Raw genomic sequence first — 22888 nt, 5'->3', positions numbered from 1 at the left:
GTTCACTCGGGCGTCAACTGCCGCCACATCACGTGATCAGCAGTGTTGGGAACGTTACTTTAAAAAAGTAATTAGTTATAGTTACTCGTTACTTTCTTTAAAAAGTAACTGAGTTAGTAATTTAATTACTTCATAATAAAAATAACTCGTTACCAGGCAAAGTAACTATTTTCACTACTTAAAATTTTTTATTTTTTTTTCTCAAATAATTTTCAATCCATCCATTTTCTTAACCGCTTTTCCTCACAAGGGTCGCGGGGGGCGCTGGAGCCTATCCCAGCTGACTTCGGGCAGTAGGCGGGGTCCACCCTGAACTGGTTGCCAGCCAATCGCAGGGCACACAGAGACGAACAACCATTTACACTCACAATCACACCTAGGGACAATTTTAGAGTGTTCAATTAACCTGCCATGCATGTCTTTGGGATGTGGGAGGAAACCGGAGTACCCGGAGAAAACCCACGCAAGCACGGGCAGAACATGCAAACTCCACCCAGAAAGGCCGAAGCCCGGACTCGATCTCACGTCCTCTGCACTGGGAGGCGGATGTGCTAACCAGTCAGCCACCGTGCCGCACCTCAAATAATTTTGATTTTTACATTTATTATTATTATTATTAATATATTTTTATACAAGGAATTCAAATTATGTCCAGCCTATATAGGGTGTTTATTTATTTTTGTGAATATTTGTCACACAAATGCCTCACTCCATAATGACATACCATATAATAATAATTTGGAGTGGTGATGTATGTGCTACCACTGCCAATTACTAAAGCAATCAGAATAAAAATAAAAATGAAATAAATACTGGTTATATATGGTATCTATAGGTAATTTGTAGACAGTCCTAGCCAGTCCCTCCAGGATTTCACTGGCATTTTTTATGATTATTGCGGGCTAAAATAGAAAAAACTTTTGTACTCTTTCAATTAAGAGAGTTTGGTGATATATCTTCAGTTTATAATTCTACACATTTAAAGACAAGTTATGTTAATTGATTGATTTATGTCAGAAAACTGCCCAACTCTTGGCTTGCATCATTCACATACAAATGTTATATACTGTAACTGCGCAACGTTTCTCACTTTAATAACCGGTAGTTCGGTGCTCCCAACAGACATCAACTCAATCGCCTCCGTCAGTGTGATTTGCCGAGACTGGATATATCTTTCAACACTTTTCATGTGTTTAGCACTCTTGAAATAAGAGAAATAGAATTTTTGGCGCTATTAATTACACTAGGCGATTATGTTGCTATGACTTACCAAACACCGGTATCTTTTCTTGATCGCTGTTATGGTGCTTGCTTGTGGAGTTGCGATGTTAATGGTTCTTGGTGGAACAGAATTGTCAACAAAAATCGTTTCTTATGGCAGCCATTTTTCGGCAACTCTCTACTGTTATTTTGATTAATGTCACTCACGGATGACTTCAAGGCGAGCAAAGGTCCAAAAGAAAGACACGTCCGTCACACCCGTCACGCCGTGAGACGCTTCCCCCAGCACCTCCAAAATAAAAGTTAACATACATTTCAAGAAACTTTTATTGTGACAAGGTCCGACAACAACAGTGCCTCAGACTGTGCGCAAATGACATTTCAGAGCAAGATTTCCGCCGAAGAACAACACACGACTGCACAACGTCTTGCAGCTTACTTCGAGCCTTGAAGCTAATAAATGAATTGTAATGCAATACATTTCACATACAATAACGATAACAGCGTTTCAAATACGGGGAGAATAGTTAGTTAGATTAGTCCGTTTATGAGTTACCTAACGCCGTTTGTTTAAACGCCGTCATTCCCAACACTGGTGATCAGTGCCATGATGAGCGCCGTAGCTTCTCTGATCTTCTACGCATGCTGCGCACGTGTCACAAATTCTTGAAACGTATTGATGGGTGGGCGGAGCATTGCTTGTGATTGGTTAATTTAGTCACATGCTGTGATGACGTACTTATCTTTCCACAGGACTTTAATTTAGTGGCTGTACATACCACGTACGCCGCCATCGCCTTCTTGATCTATTCCGTAATAAAATTAAACAAATTATCTGGTCATCTCAGTCGATTAGTTGTAGCAAGCAAATCCACATCTCTACCTTCTGCCAAATTCATCTCTTATATTGAATATACCATCTCTACGGCACACCTTTAATAGTATTCGCCAGCCAGATGGTAGTCACACGTACACGTTCCTGTCTCCAAGCTCTGCCAGCTCCGCTTTGCAGTAGTTACATAAAACTTTATTTTTTATTTTTTACCAAAGTTGCTTTAAATGTGGCCAAACATGGTTCCGGCACAAATATGGTTTTAAAATGATTAATTCTAGCTAGCAAGCAGAAACTTTTATGCTGACCACTTTTTACGGTCGCCCTTCAGATCATTGAGTCTTGGGATTAATGTCATTTTTGCCATGGCAGTGCTATCTTGTCCCATCAGAAGCCACTACAGCATCCTCTTTGGTTGTGGAAGTGTAGCTAATGTTAAGTTGATGTTGTTTGTCTGAAAGTGGTGTAAGGTGAGTCTTTAGAACTTGTTGGAACTGGAGCCAGTCTGATGGTGTTTAGCTGAGTCAGACCTGATGTCAACATCTGCACTCTCATTTAATCATTATCTCTGTAACTCACTGTGAATGTTTGTGTGCCAGATCCAGTAGCAATAAACTTAGAGGACACAGCAAGAAAATAAACGTGTCTAATACAAATTTCATATCTATTTGTTCCCACTTTTGTCTTATGTGTCCTGGGTAGGCTCTGTCTGTCCCAGATGTTGTTTATGGCCAAGGTGCACCAGAGTGGAAATTCATGCTGAGAGTTGAGATATTCGGCTTGGATGTCACTGCAGATCCAACCCTCAAACCACTTTTCATGTACTTGGAGCAGTAACAGGGCGGTGTTATGGGAGCATTTTGTGGATGAATATTTTCCACATGGCCTCTACAACAGAGCAAAAACATGTTTTGTCATATTTTCAGCTTATGAAAGGTTGGACAACTGGTGGCCTACAACCATCATACACAAGACAATAAGTAGTTTCATGTTTTATTGGTGAGTTAACAAACTTTATATCAGATATTAGACACACACACACATTAGTGACTGGACTCAGGGCCATCATCAGCATTTGAGATTCTCGTTCACGTCAACAACCGTGTCCTGAATAAACTTGAATCGCTTACTTACCCGAAAAATGCTTCGTGGTCCAACATATGAAAAATTCTATTTGATCAAAATATTAAATGGTAAATTTAGTGCACAGAATAGTGAATCATCTTCATATATTTAATAATGTGAATAGTGATTTATCTTCATATATTTAATAATAATAATAAATCGGATTTATATAGTGTTTTTTTTAGACACTCAAAGACGCTTTACAATGGAACGGATACATTATTCATGCATTTACACATCCACACTCTGGTGGCAGTAAGCTACTTGAGTAGCTACAGCTGCCCTGGGGTAGGCTGACTGAAGCGTGGCTGCCAGTGTGCGCCTACGGCCCCTCCGACCACCAACAAATATTCGCACCTTCCATACACCAGCGTGAGTAGCACTGGAGGCAATTTGTGTGAAGTACCTTGCCCAAGCACACAACGACACATGACTTGGGGAGAGCGGGGAACGAACAGCCAACCTTCTGGTTACTGAACGACCGTCTCTACACCCTGAGCCACTGCTGCGATTTACGTAGCCATATGACTAAGTTATCTCATTCAAACATATTGAGTTGTCGGTCGACACAGCGTACAAACCCCATGGAAATAACAAATAACTTACTTTAAGCACCGAGTACCGCACCGTCGACCCTGGCTGGCGGGAGAAACAAGGATGTTTTGTTTTGTTACAATTTAAATACATCTGTCGTGTGTAGCTCGAGCAGCAAGCAAACAAACGTTCTTTCACTTGCCCTCCTTCCGTACGGCCCACCGGCACTTATGGCTCTTATTGGAGCATGAAATCACATGACCGAGTGAACTGCGCACGCAGTGTGTCAAAGATATTACAGAGGCAAGAGCATACACTTCCACAACAGCTTGGTTTGGTAACCTCGTTATACTATAACGACTCGAATAGGAAAATTACGAATTGGTGTTTTTTTACAACAGCCATTCCACAACTTTATTCAAGTTAAAGCATATAGTATATAGAATATCAAGAATTTATCCAGTTTATCAGTTTTCCTTAAAATTGCATGAAATTAATGGCAATTTTCTGTGACCTTTTTTCCACATATATTCATTAAATAAATAAAATTAGGGATGCACGATAATGCTATTTTCAACCATTACGGTAAACCAATGATTTAGAAAGTGCCGATGTCGATAACCAATAAGTACGCCGATAATTGTTTGCAAAATTACCTTGAATACAAATATACTTTCGAGTTCTACTATAAGGCTAACATATACAAATACATTGAAATATTGTGCAAAGCACCAAAAAGCTGAATGTTATTGATATCTCTGCTTCAAAGACAACAAGTAACTCATTTTGAGAATGCCAAAACCAAAAAGTCATGTTTTAAAAATGCAACAAAAAACTGTGAGGGCAACATTTTGGGGCGACACATTAAAGAAAGTCCACACTGGCGACTGCCATGTCGCCATGATGCATCTTCTGTCAACACGAGGTCCGTTGTGTGCACATGACGTCACAAATATGCGACACTCACACTACCATAGGAGAGGGGAGGGGTTGAGGAGTTGGGCACAACTTGAGCCACAACCACAACAGATGGACCAACGCGGCAAGTCTCTTATTATCGGCGGACTTCTGTATTATCGGGTCTATCTGTGTGGTGTGAAATTGGTTGATAATTGCCGATAATTATCGGCAGATTTCTTTATTATCTGTTTGACGTCAAATTGGTCGATAATTGCAGATATTTATCGGCCACCGATATTATCGTGCATCCCTAAATAAAATGAAACACAGAAAAAGTCCCAATCAAAAATGTGTCTCAGTACGACTCCTTTTCAAGGAATACAGTGCAAAGAATGGTCTACTACTTTCTGAACTCAATACCACTCCTTCATTTCCTGTCTTTCATGAGTGGACAAACTGATTAATCCAGGTGTGCCTGATCTCAGTAACCATGACGACTATGGCCAGATACACCTGGATTAATCAGTTTGTCCAATCATGAAAGACAGGAAACAAAGGAGTGGTGTTGCTTTCAGGGAGTAGTCAAGCTGTGCAAAGAGCCCATTTCATTGACTCTAACAGTGCAATGTCAGCGCATCGGCAAGCTCTGCAGAAGCCTGATAATGATCCTGATCATTTGAGTCAGGCATGTTGGAGGAGGGACGCATATAAAACATGCAGGATAGTGGCCCTCAAAGATCAGAGTTGCCCATCCCAGCTCTAAAACGTGGCTTCTGTCCATACAACGCGAATCACATGCAAAGCATCCCCCACTCGCCAGGAGATTACTCGATTCAGAAGACTTGCTAAATCGCTATTGAATTGTGGAAAAAAGTTGCTGAATCCATATTGATTTGCGAGGGAAAGTATTGCAATGTATTGACAAATCGATGTTACCCACCCCTAGACGGTGGAATAAATCTGCAGGCCGTGGGTTTGATTTCTGCGGCCTTCAGCTGCCTCCAGACTAAACTGCGCTGGCCTAAATAAGGTGTGTTTGGCTGGGGCTGGGGGAAGGGGCGTCTACCACCTCTGTGCTCAAGCTTCTCAGTTACACGTAACACTCACACACACACACTCACTCACTGTGTGCATCCCCCAGGCTGAATGGAACTCATATTTCCCACTTATGTGCTGGTCAGTGAACACCCCCAGTCCCAGACAGACGACTAGATCCAGAAATTCGTCAGTTCTTTGAAGTTGCGTCATTTTAGTTTTGCAGATGACACACTTTCTCCATAATTCTGCTTCCTCTGTAACTCTTTTGTGTTGAAATGAAAGCCATGTCCATTTCCCAATATGCACAATTATATGAGCAGTTTTCTTTTATTCAACATATTGAATTAGTGTATAATCATTTGGAGAATTGTCTGATTGACGAAAAGGGTCATAGCACCGTGTGTTATATTTCACTTAATTCTTTAAAAAATATTTGGTATCTTGTATTCTTTTTTTATGGAAGCTCATTCCCGCCATGCCAAGTTTACAAATAAATAAACAAAATAAACACACATGGAACTCTAAAGCTATGGTTAGAAAGGAGCAAGACAAAGCTTTGCGGAAGTATACAATAGTAACAAAATCAACTTTTAGATTTTATGTGATTGTGTTTCAAATGTTGTTTCCCGGTGGATGGGTTTGAGCATGAAACTGATCTGACATTTAGTTTTTTTACTGGCAGAAAAGGTCTTCTCAAACAAAAATAAATAAAATTAATCAGGATTCTGACAGTAAAACAAAACAAAAGTTTTTTTTCCCAGTTGTGGAAATGGGATTTTGACGGAGGGAAAATTGATGGTAACACCATTTTACAGTGAAAAACAACAACAATTTACTGATGAGAGTGGGCTTTCATACTTTTTTTTTTTTTATGTCATTGGGGCATTTTACTGAAATGGGGGGACATTCCACATGCAGAAATCTTTTTTCCTAAATCTGCCTCTTATTTTCTATAATGACTTTCTTCACGCTTCTGATTTACATTGGTTCTTTTTCTCATTTGTACACCAATTTTTTTCTTGGTTGTACCAAAGATGTCTACTAGTAATTTCTACATGTACAGGTTGCTTCTTTATTTCATCAATAACAGTACTTGGTGCAATTGTCCAGCTCACTTGAAACTCTTTCTGACACTTTATACTAGTCACACATACATATGTACTATAACTGCACCTATAACCTATAACCTATAACCTATATGAACTGTGAAATAATTTTTGGCCTGGAACACACCAATACAGTAAATTATTATAATTCCTTATTGGGGAAACTATGACACAGCTAATCGGGGTTTCTCCATGGTTTTGCTTCGTGTGAAAAAATGTAGTGGTTTCATTTCGCTCGCTTCCACAGCAACGCAGAAGTCATAAAGGTTCGAGTTTTCGGCCCTTTATGACAATAACCAAAAGCACAAATTGTGTTTTCCCCTTCAGCAGTACAGACACTCAGCCAAGTTCAGCAAAGAATTTGTTTAGCCTTGAAAATAACACATCTAACCGCATCCAGATGAAAGGGTGAAAAAACTAAAATAATTGCAAGATGTTGACGGTCAATCATATGAGACCTCACAATGCATTGTTAAACAACAAACATTAGTCCTCAAAGTTCAGCAAATTAACTGGTTTTTGGGCATATTAAACATATAAAAACAGTGTAATGAGACAAGTGGCAACCAGGACTTTGCCATTGAAGTAATTTGAATGTCCCATAAAAAAGAGCAAATGTGCAACTATAAGCAGATTTGTAGAGGCATTAGCCAATCCTTCCAAATGCTTTCTTGTAACTGTGACTCATGTTTTTTTAGGAAGCATTGTGAAGGTGTCACAAGCACATTGCACAGACCGAAACTAGATAATTTCAAAAAACTACCCATGAAGATATGTATGTTTTGCATTTTACTTCTTTAACTGTATGGATCACTCACTCAAAATCAGTGGAAAGCTGTTGTGAGTGGCCTAATTGTTTTACGCAATCCTTGTTTGTGTGTGTTGTCTGACTTCTGGTTGATGAGACACACTTTCTTCCCTCCATTTGTGTATGGGTGGATCCCCCTTGGGCGGGTCCCCCCCACCCGCCCCCCCAAAACGAAAGAAAAGGTCAGAAGCAATTTTACGACTGAGTCTATCTGGATGACATTTGGACAAAATGAGTTGTGACGGTTCAAAGAAGCGTTACTGATTTCAGCTGAGTCAGCAAATGACGACCTGGAAACTGATCAAAGGCTTGCAGCCCAGTCCTGAGGCTTTTGACTTTGGGGGTAGAGATGTGGTCACATAGAAGACCCTACACCCTCTATTTCTGAGGAAATTCCATTGAGGGTCCAAGGGAAGGTTGGAGACATGGAATCTGAGATGGTTATTTTCAAAGCCTTAACGCTAGAGGCAGCTGCCTGGATTTGTGGCATCAATGCCTTTTCTGGAAAACAAGTAGAGGGTGGCTTGTTTCAGCCAATGGTTGTAGAAGTTAGAAAAACAGATGTAGGAGAAGTTACAGGAGGAAGTTTTGTAGAGACTTGACAGGGGTTCTGGCTCGTCCGGAAGGAAATGTCGGGCTAAGAGATGCTTCTGTTGTCTTCATTAGTCTAGCTAGATCATCCAGATGGCGCGCTGAGTAAATAATCTTTGAATTGGAAACCCAGTTTCAGGGGTTTGCTTCTGATTTTTACCCATCTTTCCTCATTTATTTACCTACTGTATGTCGACGTGATATGCCAAAAATGAAACATACAACTGAGGTTAGCACTGCACACTTGGAGGTTGTTTAAACCCTTCAAACCGACTGAACTTTGTTGGCTAGGTTGACCTGGATCTTAGCCAGGGAAACATCTCTAATTTGCCACTAGTGTATTCTTCTTAGTTTAGAGGAACCTTTTATTAGTCTCTTGAGGGGAAATCCACATTTTTCACATTGGCCAAAAATAGACACATCCTTTAAAAGTGAAGGGGAAAGGCTGGTTGCATACGAATCAGCGCCCTCTAAGCTTATGAGGGTTTACCTTGCTCAAAGGGCTCCTTGGAAGTGCACAGGCACATATTCTTCTCTCTCTCTCTCTCTCTTTTTTTTAATAAGGCCCACAAGTCATCTGTCTTTAAAATGTCACAGGATTTACCCCTTCGTGTTCCTGACTTTGCCCTTATTATATCCCACTGGGAACGATTTTGTCGCGACACGTTTTTATTTATTTTTTAAATATATTTTTAATATATTTTCTTGAAAATTTCTTGGGTGGTGGCCAATTTACTTAGGTGGCCCGCCCAAGTATTAACATGGTGTGGGAAACACTGTATTTTTTAGCAGAGCTGACAACATGAAGAGTTTATGATCCTTTTGCAACTTTTGTTCGGGGCTAAAACAAGTTTCCTCTGCCTACAATCTTAAAGCAGCATGTTTTTATTTTACATTGAAAGCATAATTAAATTCCGCTACCTAATTTTGACCTGCACTCAGACACATTTAATCTGAAATCTGCTTTTGTCAATCATCTGCTCAAAATTTTGTATTCGTAATCTAATTGTTGAAACTCGATTTACTAAAACAAAATGTGCTCTGCTCTTCTTCAGTGAGTTAGGAGTTTTCTCTTGTCTTCAATATATTTGGGGATGATCTGTTTAGAACTGTCCAAATATACAATGACGCGCAATATATTATTTTGTGCAGCGACTTAAGAAAACCGTTTTTACTGGTTTGGCTCGATAGTCTGTGTTTGATTGTGATGAATCAAAAATCATCATGAGGTATTTTATTTCTTTATTTACCAGACAGTAACACTATACGTACAGGAAAGATGACCAACATGGTGCCTACGGCCATCAGGTATCTCCCCATGGACCTAATGAAGTAGCCCGCGGCCATTTCTAAAATGGCTCACCAGTAATGAGAAATTGTGATTTTCTAAGAATATTGTTGAATCAATCATTTGAAGATGTAAACACTCATAAAGAGTTATAGAGCTTGTGTTTTGTATTGATATTGATCTGTTTCCTATCCATCCATTTTCAAATCCCCTTTTCCCTGGTTAAAGGCTCTGAAACCTATCACAGCTGACTTGGATGAAACGTGGACTCCACTCTGAACTGGTGACCAGTCAGTTACAGGGCATATAGGATATAGACGCCATTCACATTCACATGGGAACTGAGCTCATGCTGCCTGCACCGAAGTCAGATTTCTTGTTAAATCATTGTTGATAAATATGATCAGAAATCATTAACATGATCAGTGTCTTCATATAGATGAATAAGATTAATTGGCTGGTGCCCCTGGAACACAGCCTTATCAAATTTAGACCTGATGTTTTGTTCTGTTGTGGAGCTTCTCCGCATCACAGCTCCCCGACATAAACGAGTCACACCACCAAGGTTGTTGACACTTGTTTCACCACAAGTGACGGGAATCTTCTTTCCTGTTCCTGTCATCATTAGATGTCGCTCATCTACAGTATGAATTCATTGAGGGTGGTGTGCTCTAAAGCTGTATTATGTTTATTGAAGGACGGTATTGTTAGCCAGTGGAGATGCTCATTCTAAACATGGAGTGATAAAACACGGTTGTTGATTGGCTTTCCTCTTCAATGTGTCGTGTTGCTGAAAAAATGGAGGATACCCAGTGGGATACATTGTGGTTGACCTTGCTCTTGTAGCTCTGCAATGGAGTCACGCCACCCTTTATCAGAGTGCCCGTTGGAGTTGACTTTTATCCAACATTTACTTTTGCATGACCCGCCTTTCTTTGTTTCCACAATGACGTTACATAAGGAGGGGGGTTAAACAGGGAGGCATTAATGTTGTTGGTTATTTTTAGGTGACTCACATCCAGTCTGCTTAGCATGAAGGGAGATGCATATGCACACACACTAGTGCCACCTGCTGACTATAAATTTGTTGTGTAGACAGCTGCTTGGTGAGAAGTGTTGAGCAAAACGTACAACATTACAGTCTCACTTTATTAAAATGGAAAACTAGTAGTTAATTTTTTCCCTTATGAATATTTATGTACGAGGCTGGCCTATAAAATTCCAACGCCAGCTGTCAGAAGAAATGCCCTTCAGGCAGCAGACTTTACAGAGGGCTGCGGTGTCCTACAAAAGAAATATGATCACATAATATTAATAATCCCCTTCCTTGTGTGTGTGTGTGTGTGTGTGTGTGTGTGTGTGTGTGTGTGTGTGTGTGTGTGTGTGTGTGTGTGTGTGTGTGTGTGTGTGTGTGTGTGTGTGTGTGTGTGTGTGTGTGTGTGTGTGTGTGTGTGTGTGTGTGTGTGTGTGTGTGTGTGTGTGTGTGTGTGTGTGTGTGTGTGTGTGTGTGTGTGTGTGTGTGTGTGTGTGTGTGTGTGTGTGCGTGCGTGCGCGCGTGTGTGTCTTCAGGCTAACTGGATTGGCCCAAGCTGTGCTGTTGCAGAAGCTGGACTTGCAAGAGACAAAAGGTAACGAGCGCAAAGTGTTTTACATGACGCCATCATCACATGTCTGTGATGAAATTGTTATACTGAGAGTTGTTGGTTGCCAGGGTCTCCCGTCCCTACCATGTGAACATCAGCTGGTATTAAACTCCCTTCACTTCCCCTCGGGATACAGAATAGACATGCAAAAACAACAGACATGAACATTGATTTAAGGCAGTATGTAAAGCAGCAGCAAGGATTTGCATGGGACTTGAGCGCATGGAATAGAACCATTTGATCCATCAGCTGACGGAAGCATGACCGAAAGTGGCTGTAAAAGTAAATTTTTCAACTTCCCACATTCTAATCAGCCTGTCAGATGACTGGAGCATGCTAACCTGTGAAGACACTGAAACAAATGTTTTAATCGTCATGCAGATACACCATTGTAAAGAAACTTGACTTGAGAAATTCAAAAGGAAACTTGGTTGCACAATTACAATTATGTGATGCTTAAATTAAACTTAAATGAATAAGAAGTATCTTTTTATCATCTATCTAAAGAGGAGCAATGCGGGAAGACGTAAATATTTTGGAGTAATGACGTGAGGCTTTTCGGTCTCATTTATTTCATGGAGACGTCTACTAAAGATGACATCACGTCATTGCCGCGTGTAATAAATGAACCGTCTGCGTGGCTGACCCCGCAATCACCACAAATGTCAACTTTATGCTTCACCTTTCAAGTGGGACAAAATTAAAATCAAATATGAAGTCAACACTTATTCAAAAACAATTTAGCAGATTCACAGACGATGGTCAGTAGTCTCCCTCCCAAGTACTCACTGAGGTTGCATTGCAGAAAATCTGATACGTATCTGATCTAGGGCCACATATGAAAGTGACCCAGGTCAGATTTGAAAAAAATGAAATTGAGACACTCAGATTGTCACTGTCATAAAAAAAACAGCTCCTTTGTTTGCTGTAACATTGTTGAAATGAAATATGGTGGATCCCCCTCTTATAAAGTGCTCCTTGAAGCATGTGTCTATTGGTTTGTGTTCGTTGCTGTGGCACATTTGTAAGTTTGGCCGTGCTATAGCTTATGTCTGTGTGGGCTGAAGACCGGTGGGAAAAAATCATCTCTTCCCCTACGGACATTTATTACCAACTGAGACACAAAGGTCTCTACAGTGAGAGATTGTCTATGGCCACACTTGACTATATGCTGTCCGATATTGTGCTCGACCACATTGATGTTCAGCACAGACATGACAAACACAGTGTGTGTTTTTGTCCATAATGATAATGAAAAATGCTATTAAAAACAGTAACAGTAATTGTCTTATATCTAGAATTTGATCAATTTTAGCAAATCAATCAATAACTAATAATAATTGATAAATAATTGATGAATGTATACAGGTATATATACCTGTTTTATTTAAGGCAGTTATGCTGCCATTTGGTTGATCAAAATGTGTAGAAGTGATTATTGATCACCATAACCCTGTCTTGACGAACAACTTCATTACAACCAGCAGAGGCGCACCTAGTTCTATAATAAGAGTTGATTTCTGAACAAGTAGATGTAAAACTATGGGAAGTTGAGATACGTCAGCGTAAACCTACTACAGTACAAATAATCTTTGTAAACAATAAATAAATAAAAATAAACAATTAAATATTTTTTGTAGATTTTGCACACAGCCAATCAAGGAAATTTAGTCAAACACCAGTCCCTTGATATTATTTAGTGTTCAGTTTTGATTAAACTAGTGAGCAGTGGTGGGCGGTGTTTTTTAGACGTAGGCCTTCACTCAGATCAACACTCGAGTAGCTCTAAAACCAATCAGAGTACGGATAAACGCTGACGTCCCCCAAGGCCTGCGAGCAGGCTTTGTTTACGTTCTGTGTAATCAACTTGGAAACGGAATTGGTTCAGATTCTTAAAAATAAAAAAAAAGTTGCATTATTTCAATTGTACAGGGCCTTCAATTTGGAGTCTGAAGGTTTGGGGAAGTTTAACTCTGATATACTGTAGCAACAGATGAAAGCTGAAATCTGATTGGACAAAAAAACACAAACGACTGCAAGATGCGCAGCCAAGACACATGCTGTGAAATGAAGACAAAAGACTGTCAAATAAATGTATACAATATTTTATAAATGTATACAAAGTTTTAAATTCAGGTCCGGGCTTTGTTGAAGGCCCTGACAGGCAGCACGTCACTGGTAGTGAGTAATTGCAGTTCATGGTTTTGCCTGAATTGTGCACATTCAACCTCAACACAAGAGGCAAAGCAAGGCAGGTTCATGTCTACAGTGTATTTCATACACAAGGCAACTCAATGTGATTTACACAAGCAGACACAATACCTACAAGCATCAACAAACACAATAGTTAACGACATTCGGAAGCAAAGCACAGAAAACAAAAGTAGCCTACCAAAATTACAAAAAGAAAATATATTGACTAACACATTGACAGATAGCTTTAAAAACATTCAAGATCTTTTTTGTAAAATAAAAAGCAAAAAAAACATTTAAAAACCTTTAGAAGACCAAAGGTATAAGAAACAGTATAAAAGTATATACTGTTTATATATATAGATATACTTTACTGTGTGTTATTTAAGCTAGAAACTTATAGCTAGAATATATATAAACCATAGAGTTCTAAAGTAATATTTAAACAACAAAAATACAGTACACCCCCCATTTGATCGAAAATGGTTTCATCCAACTCGACCCCGCCCATCTCTGCTTTTGCTTACAAGCAAGCGGCGCAGAGAGCGGAGCGTGTTGTCCTCCTCAGTCCATTCACGGGGTATGTCTGTCTAGATTAATGTATAAAATTAAGTGTTCCTTACTTACACCAGGATATGTGAAAACTATTTTACCTTCTACCACTCAACACCAACACATTATTTTATACTAGTACTCATACTCTGCTTAATTGTTCCTGAATCATGTTGCTACTTCCTAATGAGAGAAACTTACTAACGTGTGTGGCGTGCGTGTGTGTGCCTGCACAGAAAAAAGTAGCCTCATGGAGTAAGTCATGGACATAAAATTGTTTTTCAGCAATCAAAAGCTCAATTTTGAAGTATTTGTATTAAAGACAAGATGTAACCTCTTTGGTGGAGGTTTTCATGTCTGCCAGATCCACCACACCAGCATCTACCGAAATTCAAACACAATCTACTTCTTCCTCTGGTCGTTGAATCGGTGGAGGCTGATGTCTGTGGATCTCACTCTGCTTCATCTATCCTTCCTTTCTTTCCTTTGGTCTCTTGAGGTCTTCCTAATTTGTTGGAATTTAGATGTTTCTGGGGTTGGTGAAAGATTCTGGTTGATAACCCGGTGGGTAGTAGGTGATGTTTGGTCGGTGCTAGATTTCACTTTTCTTTCTTTCCTTTGATCCTTCCTCGGGTCTCCTGACACCTCATGACTCTAGCGAGATTCTGAAGTATTTGGTGAACTGTATGGGATTTTTAATAAGTTTTAGGTGAATTAATGAGCACACACTCACACGCACACACATATACACACGCACGTACAAAAAAAAGAAGAAGAAAAAAAAGAGAGAGCAATGATGATGACATGTCTAATCGGTAAGATTACTGAATGAACAATACTGGGCGCTCTCAAGAAGAAAAGGTGAAAAAAAAGGACTGGAGTGATATGGTCTGATGTCTTTATTTTGGTCAGAACCCGAGCTGCAGTGTTCTGAATGAGCAACTGTCTGATGCTCTTGTGAGAGAGTCCAGTCAAAAGGACCGTTAGAATAATCGAGTCTACTGGAGATAAAAGCAATCGATAAGCTTCTCTTGGTCTGCTTGGAGCATGCAACCTCAACACAATACATAGAATGCATTATATTCTCAACTATGTTGTCCGTGTTTCTGAAATCTCGTGGATGAATTAGTTTGGGGCTAAAATGAAATGCACACCTCAATTTGGTGTGTGCATGTATATTTGCATTTCAGCCAATACACTTAAAAATACACAGTGTACATTCACAGGGTGCTTGTTTGAGGTTTGAGTGTGTGTTTGCGTGGTTTCTATGAGGAGCCTCGTGCATGTGGCTAAGATGAAATTTAAGTCAAGCGCATTTGAGGGGCAGCATAGCATTTTCGTCACTCTGTTCGATGTAGTACATTAATGTTTGGCTTTGTATGTCTGAACGAGCCGTTGACATTTTCTTCAACCGTTATTCCAAAAGGACCTCTCCTGCCAGCAAAAGGTCACAATTTTAATGAAGGTAAGGAAGTAAAAGGCTCCACTGTACTGTGTAGTATTTTGATCCTTGCTCTCAAACCACCTAATTGTAGCTTTCGCCAATGTTTTCCACAAACACACTCTCATGCACTTTTGAGTGCTAACATGCTGAGCAAACTCATTAGAATGTTGTTTTAAATACTACAGTTACACTCTCATTTGTAGCTTTATGTTCAGATTTACCCAAAAATGTGTTACTCAATAAGTGAATGAGGTCACATCTTGCACGTGCCAGGCGTCCAACGAATTAAATAGACATGACAAAATCAGTCTGTTTGAAAACACTGATTGTCCTTGTGTGTGAAGGTCAACCGTGATCTCGAGCAGACTTTGTGGCTCCTGAATATTGAATGAATGTTGAGTGTTTTCTTTCTCGGTCAATGCCAGGATAGAATTATTATCATAGATGTAGTCTTTGAACCTGGTCTCTTAACAGTTCCATAGCTGCTTTCATACTGTCTATTGTAGAGTTTGCACCTTTCCCCCCCATGTCGCTGTTCAAACAGTATGAAACTGTTGGGCGGTCAATCGATTAATTCAATTTCATGTTTTATTTGTTTTTATATGTTCTTCGTCTTGAGGGGCAAGCCTCTGAAAACATTGCATCTCATTAAATTTTTACGTGGATTATACCCAAATTTACATGCCACTTAAGCGACAAAATGCATACCATGCAAAACAGCTTTAAGTGTGTTGAGGAAATATGGGAATTATTATATAAATAATGATCAAATAAGGCATTATAAAAAAAGTCTTGACATCTTTTGCTTTTTAATAACAGAAAGACTGAGGTCATGTTGTTTGGATCTACTGATGCAGTCCCAGTTCTGACATAATACTTGAAACTCAAAGTAACCAATCAATGAGACCGGAAGGCTGATCTCAAACTTAATGCTGAGATCACCTCAGTTGTCAAGTAGGGCTGCAATGCAACCAACATTTATTTCAATAAATGATTCATTTGTCCATTTAATTTTAATTTTTTTAAATTTTATTTTAACTGCCCTCATGTCTTTCCTCAGTACATCCATCACCCTTCTCTTGGGTCTTCCTCTTGCCCTCTTTACTAGCAGCTCAATACTCATCACCTTTTTACAGATATACAGTATTCACTACCTCTCCTTTGGGCGTTTCCAATCCATCTAAGTCAGTGGTGGGCAAACTCGGTCCTCAAGGGCGCCTTGCAGGTTTTGGAGGTTTCCCTGCTGCATCGCAGCTGATTCCAATCAACAGGATCGTTACCAAGCTTACGCAGAGCTTGCTGATGAGCTGATCATAAATCAGCTGTGTTGGAGAAGGGAAACATCCAAAACCTGCAGGACTCCGGCCCTCGAGGTTCGAGTGTGCCCACCCCTGATCTAAGTCATCACTCTTAACTTTTTCCCCAAAATATCTAATCTTGGCTGATCCTCTGATGACCTCATTTCTAATCTTATCCATCCCGGTGACTCCTAAAGAAAACCTCAACATTTTCATTTGGGCCACCTCCAGCTCTGCTTCCTGTCGTTTCTTGAGAACCACTGTCTCTAATCTAAACCTCGCCGCTGTCTTATAAACTTTCCCCTTCATTTGAGCTCTTCTCTCACATAACCCTGCCACTTTCCTACCCCCGTTCCAACCTGCTTGCATCCGTTTCTTCACTTCCTTACCACACTCACCATTGCTCTGGAGTATTGACTTATTTTAAAGTCTCCACCCTCACTATCTCTTCTCCCTGTAGCCTCACTCTTCCTCCTCTATGCCTTCCCTTTCATTAAAGCATATTCTGTCTGTCTTCTGTGAATTGTTATTCCTCTCCTTTCCAGTGCATGCTTCCACCTTTCTAAATGCTCCTCCACCTGCTCCCTGCTTTTACTGCAGCTCACAATGTCACTGTCAATTCCAGTCTGGCCTCATTTATCAGCCTAGTATCCATTACTATTGTTTAGACTGAGAAGAAGGGGCTTCAAGCGGATCCCCGATGCAGTATCTCCACCTTTAACTCCTCACCACTGTTCTGCTACCCTCATACATGTCCCGTACCATTGGAACATGCTTCTCTCCCACTCCAAACTTACTCATGCAGTACCACAGGTCCTTTATGAGTATCCTGTATATAGGCTTTCTCTAGATCAAGAAAGACACAATGCAGCTCCTTCTGACCTTCTCTGTACTTCTCCATCAACACTCTCAAAGCAAATTCCGTAATGCATCTGAATGCGATAATTATTTGTGACGAATATGAACACTCTCCCGCACGTAGTCCCGCTGTATTGTAATTTGTTACTGACAGAATTGTAAAACGATGAAAATCAGATACATTGTTTAGGAAGTGAATTTCTGTAGGTTCAAGGTTGGCAGGCCTGTTGTTTTGTACTATTTACTAAATAAGTGTTTTACCTTTGGTTTATACTGGTCTTTTATCACTGGTATTTTATATTTGCTTTGTTTATGCTATGCTATGTTAAGCACTTTGGTCAGCTATGTTGTCCTTAAAGCGCTATGAATAAAGCTGATAATGGATCGATTGATGGATTTACTATTTTTAATTCCATTTTTTGTTAGTTCAAAGCACAGCATCACTGAGTGCACTGCTTACACTAACGATATGGATGCAAAAAGGGGAGCTACTGTACAAAAGAACAGTCGGTGTTGCCAACTTGGCAACTTGGTGGCTATATTTGGCGACTTTTCTCACCACGATAAGCAAAAAAACACCAACAAAAAAGTTTGGAATGTGTTTTTGGTATGGAAAAAAATTGCATTTTGCAGTATTGTACTTTATAAAACCATATGCTTGGAAATTAAATAACACTTATATTAAATACAATATATAAAAGAAAGAAAAGAAGCAGCTTGTGCATCAAGATTTCATGCATTCAATGAAATTCCTGCGAATTCCTGTTAAGACACAGACAACATGTGCAGAATCATTATCAGTTTTTCCCAAATGAGACAATCGCGCTAAATATTCCCAAAGACATTGGTTATATTCGTGAGGTATAAGGACTGAGCCATATGTAGTAAAAATTAGTGTTGTTCCAATACCGTTTTTTGGGCCCCGATTCGGATACCCAGCTTTGCAGTATCGACCGATGCCGATACCATACCGATACAAATAGTTTGTTTTTTTTCAACATGAAAAAGCTGTCTTGTCATTGGTTCAGAGCATTCAAGGGCCAATAGGATGTCTTAGCTCGGCATGCAGTGAACATGTCACACATAAGTGAATGTCGTGCACGAGCAAGACACAAGATGCTGCATCCAAAGTCCTATATTAGTGTCGGAATTAATGGTATCGGCATGTTACCTGTTAGTACTCACCGATACCGATACCACTGTTTTAATGCAGTATCGGGGCCTCTACCGATACCAGTATCAGTATCGGTCACACACTAGTGAAAATCTGTGAATAATTGACACAACCCCAAAAGGTTTATAACTGCCACTAGAGGCCATACGATGGCGGCAAAGCACTACTGTCTACGCTTCTAAGTGAAGCTCCTCAGCTCACTTCAATGCAGTTCCTTGGCACCAAGAGGCCACAAGATGGTCACGAAGCAATATTTTTTTAAGGTACTGACACGGACGGAATGGCAAGGACAAAGTTCACCTGGCAGTTTTTGGCCGTCGGCAGTAGTATCAGAGCCATAACAGTTATAGTTACAGTACTTCTTCACACTGCCCATTATAGATTTTTCTCCCAATATTGTTCTCTGTATGTAAAAGGTATCAAAACAGAATGGCGGCTGGAAGCGACGAGACCAATTTGGCAGCTTTGAATATGTCATCTAGAGCCTGACGACAGCACGTGTGGAAATTTTCAAGCCGGTATCAATACTGATAACTTTACTTCAGAATTGGTTCCTGAACTGTTTTTTTGTTGTTTTTTTCTCGACAGAAAGCCTGTAAAATCAATTTAAAAAAATTATATAATGCGTTACATTGCAAATCTTTAGTTGTATTCTTCAGCTTTGGTAAACTTCAGAGAAATGTGCTGACAGACAATACAGAAATGCTCACAGGCACTTATTTGTTAACTTTGGCACAAAAAACAACAACAACAAACAATTAATATTAGTGCAGCACAGTTGCGATGGTTCGTCATCAAATCTAATCTGGATGTATTATAGCACATACCAAACACATAATGCCCATTCATTTAATGCATGAAATCTTGATGCACAAGCTGCTTCTTTTCTTTCTTTTATATATTGTATTTACTATAAGTGTTATTTAAGTTCTAAGGATATGGTTTTATAAAGTACAATACTGCAAAATGCAATTTTTTTCCATACCAAAAACATTCCAAACTTTTTTGTTGGTGTTTTTTTGTTTAAGAGTTTGAAGATTTAATGGAGTTTATATTCATACAAAGATGATTTGAGATGCAAGTGTTTTAAGCTACAAACATGGTCAGGGAACACATTAAACTTGTTAGTCAAGGCACCACTGTATATCGGGATTGCAATTTATCGTAATGTTGTCTCTCTGGGAACAATATCAATACACCAGCATGAAATATCCACATTGCCTTATTTTGTTTCTACAGTAACTCCATGCTTGTTTATGCTGAGAAACACATTGGTAGATTCTTTTTAGGATTCGTGGAATTTCGAGTCCCCCATTTATGACTTGGTTTCGTTTTTACATGATTGTGGTTTGAGTTAAAAGCCTAGTGTAACCCTTCATTTTTCTATATATTGTAATGTATCACAGGCGGGTTTTATTCCAGTAAAGTGACTAATGTGTCTTTGCTATATCGTGACACAATTGAAAAGTGTGATAATAGCGTGTCGTGAGTGATGTATTTTGCTTTTATCCAATTGCACATAGAATGCATGAGAAAAATCCAGAGGATGTCCATTTGGATAGGTTGTGGTCATCCACCGCCATGCATATCTAATTATGTAGTCTCTGCCAACCGCATTTCGCTACGCTTGCTAACAAAGGCAACACAAGGAGGAAAAAGCATCGTGGAGTCAACACTTTGTCGTTGGGCCTATCGTTAATGTCCTCACCGCCGCCTTTTTCTTCCTGTCTGCAGCAGCCAAAATAGAAGGCACATGCGTCTTGTTTTGTTTTATGTTACACAGCAGCTTAGCACCCCTGGGAGCAGCTGAGATCAGTCTGACAAACACAATAGAGGGTAATTTGGGCAACAAATATGGCATGAATACAAACGTCCATGCTAGCGTCTTGTTAAGTGCACTAGTGTGTGTGATTGTGCAAGGACTTGCTGAGCAATCAGAATGATAATGTAGGAGTGAAATGCTCCATGCATCGATCTTGGCTAGAGGAATGTGCGGAAGCAAAGGATCAGCTTGTCTCTCCTTGGTTCCCTCTGGAATTATCTCCCCTCCTCGCATGGAGTAAGAAGCAGGGCAAGGAGGAAGAGGAAATTATGTCATCCTCCCATGCTCAGTCTCAAGGGTAGTGATATCATTGTTGATGGATTCACAGGCTTTCACTTCCTCTGCTTCTGCTGCTCCCCTTCCTTCATTTTCTTTGATACAGATTTGTTAAAACATCTCTATCACACGTCCGTCAAAGCCCTTTTGGAACATATTGGTGAAATTATGTAACAATATTCTAATCAATTACAAGACATTTTCACCTTGCTCTTCAGTTGAGGCGTTTCCTGTGTCACTGGTGTGTGTGAAAGAAGGTATCGATACAGTATGAGAAGTTTGAATTCAAACAACCGATTTTGCGGAATTCGGGGTATTATCAGCAGCCTAACAGACAGGAAGGCAGCTGTAGGGATGGCGGAAAGCCAAATTTGAACTCTCATCCCTGTTTGAAAACAATTGTCCAATAACTCCCCAGCTCCACACTCTTTATATTCTTTAGTCTAACCTTGCCTAAATTACTGCACAGAAGTATGGTGCAACACATACAAAACTTTACTACATCTATTCTTTATAGTATGAAAAGAGCCATTTAGAATAGTCCACAACATAGGTATCAATGGATCACACCAATCAGCTATTTGTCAACGGCACAATGACTTTATTTTCAAAACCAGGAACAACCTATTGGCAAGCAATTTACAGGGAATGTTTCAGGAAAGGTACAAACTGCAAGATATGGCAAATTTTAGTATTAAAAAATGCGCAACTACAACAACAAAATTCTTAACAAACGATGTAGTGAAACTGTGGAATTGAAACAATGTTCAAATATCATCTAGTTTAAAAACAAAGTCAAACATTGATCTTTTCAAAATATGAGGACAAATTAGTTACAATGTGACAAAAGTATATCTATATTATATGGTTATTTATTGTTTTTTCTTTTCATTATATAATTTTTGTATTAGTGTGTTAGCATTTTATTAATACAACTAGGGCTGCACAAAAAATATATTGAAAAAATATTCATATTGCGATACTGGCCCATATGATATGCATATTGCAAAGACAAGCAATAAGTTTCGTATGGAATTTTATGCTTTTGTCTGAATTAGACCAGTCAGTCGCAAACTTAAATGTGCATTGCCATCCAATAGGGATTTAACGATACATCGAAAATCGATTTGATATCGACGTAAACTGCTTAAAATATGCATCGATGAGAAAAAAAAAAAACTAAAAGAATTGATTCGTAACGCCATGTTAACTGTCAGAAAGACTGGAGGGAGCAAAAGTTTAGTTCCATCATGTTGCATTTCTGTGTGTCTCTTTGAGAGGTAACACTCATTCTTTTATTACTTCCGGTGTCTGTACCAGATGTGATCGGCCTGCCAGATCGTATCGGGGTCACCTACCATTGACGTCACACTACAGGATTGCCTGGAAATGATCTGGTCGAAACATTGGAAAGAAAATATTAAAGATGTAATTTAAATAACAAAATGTATGGACTGAAATTTTTTTTAAATGAAAATAAACCTAAGAATATAAAAACAGGATACGTTAAGATTGATTAGATAATCAAATAGGTGGAATAAATAATAAAGGAGACCAAATATAAAAGAATGGAGATAAAGTAGCACATATATGCAAAAACTAAAGCAAATATTAATTACTTAAAAGCTATACACTCAAATTAATTTACTGAGATGAGACAAATATTGTCAGTTTAGATTGCTAATGTGTTCCTAATGATCATCATTTTTGTGATGTATTGTGATTTGAACAGCTAAAAAAGAAACCAAACCAAAGTGAATCGGACTCACGTATTTCTTTTAAGTAGCGCTGCTGTACTGACGTCATCGGCAGGCACGAAAGCCACCGATACAATCTGGCAGACCGATCACATCTGGTACCAACACTGGCAGAGCCACTTTGGTGTGCGTTAACTGTGAGTCTGCGATAAAGTAAGTTGTCAAGACATGATCTGTGACCCATCCATGATCTGAAGTGCACATGTGCAGCAGGTCAGCCATGTTGGCTGACAAACCTACGCCAACTACACTAGGACAAAACATCTAAAAGTAATGCCTGTACATACAATCGGCGGTACATTTGTAACATTTTATAATGTCTGTGAAAAATATATACAACACTTTCATATCGTCTTGCTCTAGATAGACAGACAGACAGATAGTGTGGTAAATTTTGTTCTCCACTGTTGAGCCTATTGCACAGGAAA

The 22888-nt window shown here is 39.4% G+C and overlaps 1 protein-coding gene across 3 annotated transcripts in view; it reads left to right on the top strand.

Moving 5' to 3' along the window:
- The window catches only part of raph1a (Ras association (RalGDS/AF-6) and pleckstrin homology domains 1a), a 68796-nt gene that overhangs the window by 11825 nt on the left and 34083 nt on the right, over positions 1-22888 (top strand). For 2 of the 3 annotated variants that reach the window (XM_077579829.1, XM_077579827.1), the window contains exon 2: positions 11013-11071. The exons of the other annotated variant lie outside the window; for it this stretch is intronic. The gene's annotated coding sequence lies outside the window, so the exon portion shown is untranslated. The remainder of the gene's footprint in view (positions 1-11012; positions 11072-22888) is intronic. 3 annotated transcript variants of the gene reach the window in all.

This window comes from Vanacampus margaritifer, chromosome 11 (genome assembly GCF_051991255.1).
Source record: "Vanacampus margaritifer isolate UIUO_Vmar chromosome 11, RoL_Vmar_1.0, whole genome shotgun sequence".
Classification (NCBI taxonomy): domain Eukaryota; kingdom Metazoa; phylum Chordata; class Actinopteri; order Syngnathiformes; family Syngnathidae; genus Vanacampus; species Vanacampus margaritifer.
This window is presented reverse-complemented; position numbering and strand designations above follow the sequence as displayed.